The sequence below is a fragment of the Orbicella franksi genome, chromosome 9 (genome assembly GCF_964199315.1).
Source record: "Orbicella franksi chromosome 9, jaOrbFran1.1, whole genome shotgun sequence".
In the NCBI taxonomy this organism is placed as follows: Eukaryota; Metazoa; Cnidaria; class Anthozoa; order Scleractinia; family Merulinidae; genus Orbicella; species Orbicella franksi.
The window spans coordinates 8,977,665-8,982,664 of NC_138153.1; the positions used below are offsets into that span (position 1 = coordinate 8,977,665).

Genomic DNA, 5,000 nt, shown 5'->3' on the forward strand with positions numbered 1-5,000 from the left:
AAAGGAGATCTGTCATATTATAAGAGCTGGAGGGGCATAATATTACTGTCAGTCACCAGCAAGGTCTTTGGCAGAGACTATCGCAGCAATGTTAGAGCTGTTCTACTGTATGGTGTAGAAAGTAGGAGGATGACTGAAGCTGACATATCACGACTGAGAGGATTTGACAACAAGTTCCTCCGAAGGATAGTTATATCTTTTAGCCAAATGTTATTCCCAATAGGGACTTAGAGACATCGTCGTGTGTTCCCTATATCAGCAGAAAAATCGCGAAGAGAAGGTGGAAATGAAATGGCCACAATTTACGAATTGACCACGACGAAAGTTCTCATATTGCTCTGACTTGGACACCCGATGAAAAGCGGCAAAGAGGACGACCTCGTGAAACGTTGCGAAGAACTGTAACCAAAGAAAGGACTCAGCTGCTAGGGACAGATTTAGGTGGAAAGAAGAAGTTGCGGCCCTATGTGCCACGTGGCACGAAGGGGCACTTAGTTAGAAGCTATGAATAAACTTTCCTTTTTAACCCGTGACTGCGAAAGCAAGTTACGGGTTGTGGTGTGGATCAGATAATGCAAATTAGAGTTGGTCGATCATCACTTTCCATTGCGATTCCTCTGTTTTACGGGTGCATATATCGTTTGACATCTCCAGGACAACATGATACATAACTGCAAGTATTGCACAAAAAGTGAGACTCTTAATTTAAATAACTCAAATTAAATGATTGTTAAAACTTCTGGTTATTATTTTGATCAAGGAAAGTTGTAACTGTTAGATTAAATTGTTGGCCGCTGAAAGTCTTAATCGTCCGGGCGAAAGTAACGCAGGGGTGACGGTAGATGCTGCAAAAGTTTACTAATGTGACAGAAAGGTTGGTTTACATCTGTTAACATTACATTTTAGTAAACAGTTTTCAGCTGTCAGTATGAGGACTGTAGAAAATATATTTGTGAAAGTTTACTCACAGAATCATTATTTCAGTTAAAGAAGCTTTGGTAATTGCTTATTGCAATGTCCGTATTTTTGTTTGTTTTGTTTTTTTCTTTTTATGAAAAGAGTAATTTCAAAGCCTATGTCAATCATTATGCACTGTGAAATTCACAGGTATGCTCATAGAGCACTATGATTCTTAAATGTTCCCCATTTCAAGGCTCACTATCAGTCCTTCTCTTAACCGTTTCTTTGAACCATAAATTGAGCCATACCTCATTGGTTTCGTTGACGTTAATTTGAATCGCATTTTCCTGCATTCTACCAATTCCCAACTTAATAATAATAACAATGGCACTTTTATAGCGCATATTAACATGTGAATATGATCACATGCGCTTTAGATAATTATTTATCAAACTGTCCACAAATAAAAAGTGAAAATAAAAATCATAATTCAAATTCTTATCATGCTTACATCGAAATGAAAAGTAAATGCATCACAATCAGTGATGAAATAAATTAGAGGAACAAAGGAATAAAATAAATAACCTGGGAGATTGTCTCGGAGTCCATATATCATAATTATGAACATTGTTCCAACACCATAAAATATGTAATTAATGTCAGTTTATATTATAAGCCTCTTTGAATAAATATTTCAATAGAGATTCAAAAGATATAAAATTGTCTGTTTTTGTAATGTTAAGTGGTAGTTTATTCCATAATGAGGGTGCAGCTGCTGCAAAAGATCTATGAACTAACGTCTTTCTGCATCTTGGTTGTTAAAGGAGCAAGCCTGTGCTTGATCGTAAGCTGTAGTTGGTCGAAACGCCTACGTGGTCGAAACTCCTACTTGGTCGAAACTCCTGCAAAATTAGCTGCATTCTTCTACTTGTCCATTTCCATTTCCATGATACACATAATGTGATAAAAATGCAAAGTTATTGGACGACCTGCATGGAAACATGGAGCTACTTGCCTAACGTGGTTTCCGTAGTGTAGTGGTTATCACGTCCGCCTAACACGCGGAAGGTCAAACCCGGCCGGAAACAGGCTTTGATATATTCGTTACTTTTGTTTTCCTAATGTTAAGTGACGTTCCATGTTTCCCGGTTATGGCATGCCACTGTATTCAAAAAGATATTTATTTCACCAAATTAAAGACGTATTACCCGCCAGCTTTTTTTGAGAGCTTAAGCAATGACGACGGCGACGCCGAGTGCAACGACTACTAAAAAATGAATTTCTATTTTACCTTCGAATTTCGCGGTTGTCTAGATTTTTTCGGTGTGCTTATAGTTCTCAGAAATTGCTTAAGCTAAATATGTAACACCGGCGTTTAATTCCAAATGAAAATACTAAATATTAGCCGCCGTCGATCATGTTCTCCAAAGTACGCAGACCTTTAGTTTCACGGTATTGCATGTTGTGCAGAGAACGGCTGTACAAATATTTAAAACGTAGGTGCACAGCCATTGTTCTGCTCATTAAACCTTTTGTTTGGTGGCGTTCTCGTTGCCGTAACCGTTGTGGTTTCCTTAAGCTATCTATTGAACAAGGACATTTGTGAACTACTAATAGTAATAATAAACCTCTCGCGTTTGAAAATATGACAAATGTTGGTATAATTGGTAACTAAAAAAAACAGAGTACTGATATGATTTTTGATACTGATTACTGATGCTGATTATTACTTGTCACTTATCTCTAGTCACATGACGCGTAGGGAAATTGAAAAAGTCAGAAACTAAAAAAAAGGGAAGAAAATAAGAACATGTATTTCCGGCTGGGCTCGAAGCGGCGACCTTCCTCGTGTGAGGAGGACGTGACAACCACTACACTACGAAAACACTACGAATTGCTCAATTCTCTCATTGGGAGTTATGTACTAATCAATTTTGCGAGGTCTCTAATGAGAATTTTCTTGCAAACTCTCATACTTAGGTGTAATACATAATCATTGCCTAGGAAAAAGAAGTTTGTACGCTTAGCTCTCAAGCAAAGCGTATATCCACGTTAAATAAAGCATTCATTCATTCATTCATTCATTCATTCATTCATTCAGCGTGTTGTATCATCAGGGAGGGCGCCGTAGCTCAGTTGGTTAGAGCGCCTGTTTAGTAAACAGGAGGTCATGGGTTCAAATCCCATCGGTGCCTTGAATTAATCCTTCTTTTCAGCCCTGATATCTTGCTTTTGTTACCAATTATACCAACATTTGTCATATTTTTCAGTAAATACGAGCGGTTTATAATAACGCTTCAAAAATTTCCTTGTTCAGTAGAGAGCGTAAAAAACCACGAAGGCAACGGCAACGAGAACGCCTCCAAACTAAACGTTTAATGAGCAGCACAGTACCTGTGCACGTTCGTTATAAATATTTGTATCTTTCTTAGCCGTTCTCTGTACAACAACAACGTGAAATAACTAGGGTCTGCGTATTTTGGAGAACATCAGCGACGGCGGATAATTTTTCGTATTTTCATTTGGAATTGAACGCTGGCGTTACATATTTAGCTTGAGCCAGTTCTGAGAACAATTGGCACACGGAAAAGATCTAGACAACTGTGAAATTCAAAGGTAAAAGAGAAATTTACTTTTTACTAGGCGTTGTCGTCCTCGGGGTAACCGTCGTCATTGCTTATTAATTAAGCTCTAATATGTTGGAGGGTAAGACGTCTTTTATTTGGTGAAAAATACATTCTTTTGAATACAGTTGCGTACCATAACCAGGAAAAAAACGAAACATCAAAGTTGTCAGAAAATAAAGAAGTTAGTAAAAAGAACTCTGTTTCCGGCCGGGCTTGAACCGGCGGCCTTCCGCGTGTTAGGCGGACGTGATAACCACTACACTACGGAAACCACGATAGCAAAGAAGTTCCATGTTACCAAGCAGGTCGTCCAACAACTTTACATTTCATCACATTATGTGTATCGCGGGAGTGGTACGTAGAAGAGTGGAGCTACTATATAAATATGCAGGAGTTTCGCTCAAGCTGGGAATACATTTACGTAGAATGCAGGAAAATGCCGTTCAAATTATAACGTCAAAAAAACTAATGAAGCCGGTATGGCTCAAGTTATGGATCAAAGAAATGGTTAGGAAAAATACTGATAGATTCCCCACCGGGGAAGACTGGATGACTTTTTGACTGAACATCGTTTTTCTTCTTACTTACATTACTCGCAGTTTCGTATCATGTTGTCCTAGAGATTTCAAACGATCAGTGTACCTGCAAAGCGGAGGAATCGGGATGGAAAGTGATCATCGACCAACTCTAATTTGCATTATCTGCCCAGCACAACCCGTAACTGGCTTACGCAATAACGGGTTGAAAAGGAAAGTGAATTCACAGCTTCTAGATCCTTCTACTGGTGATAAAATTGGAAAAAGACGGTATTTAGACGCAGCCTGCGTCGTTGTATTCTGGTTAGTCTGATCTTTTGAAGAAAAACAAAACAAAACAAAAAAACAATGATAATGAACTAAAGCCTCTCCGGGTGGGCTTGAACCACCAACCTTTCGGTTAACAGCCGAACGCACTAGCCAATTGCGCCACGGGGACCTCTATGGATGCGTTATGAATCAAAAAAAAGATAAAACAATCAGTGAATTATATCTTACTCTGGTATAACTGAAAAAAATTGATTTCGATTTGATTGGTTTTTCGTTTTGTTTTGTTTTGTTTTGTTTTGTTTTGTTTAGTTTGGGTTTTATTTTACTTCGTACAGAATAAACATAATACGTTTTTGTAACCGTTATAAAAAAAAAATTGACCATTCGATCTCAAAAATCTAAATAAAGAAAAAAAATACACACACACACACACGGAAAAATTATTCCTAGTCAAAAATATTCAATTCTCCCCGGCGGGGAATCGAACCCAGGTTTCCCGCGTGACAGGCGGGGATACTCACCACTATATTACCGAGGATTTAGATAACAATTGGAGACAAGATGCCCTGTTGAGGCTGGAATGTTTCAAAAAATACATATTGAGGTTTGCTGATTTTGAAACTAACTCTGCTCGGAGGGGGGTTCCATCCACCTTTCTTATTAAGAA

At 38.3% G+C, this 5,000-nt stretch overlaps 3 non-coding genes across 3 annotated transcripts; 1 reads left to right on the plus strand and 2 right to left on the minus strand.

Annotated features, from left to right (window-relative positions):
- Positions 1 to 3,021: 3,021 nt before the first annotated feature.
- On the plus strand, positions 3,022 to 3,095 carry Trnat-agu (transfer RNA threonine (anticodon AGU)). Its single transcript has one exon. It is a non-coding gene; the product is annotated as a tRNA-Thr (tRNA).
- A 630-nt stretch (positions 3,096 to 3,725) lies between these two features.
- Positions 3,726 to 3,798, minus strand: Trnav-aac (transfer RNA valine (anticodon AAC)). The gene has a single exon. It is a non-coding gene; the product is annotated as a tRNA-Val (tRNA).
- Positions 3,799 to 4,799: 1,001 nt separating this feature from the next.
- Trnad-guc (transfer RNA aspartic acid (anticodon GUC)) lies at positions 4,800 to 4,871 on the minus strand. Its single transcript has one exon. It is a non-coding gene; the product is annotated as a tRNA-Asp (tRNA).
- Between the last annotated feature and the right edge of the window lie 129 nt (positions 4,872 to 5,000).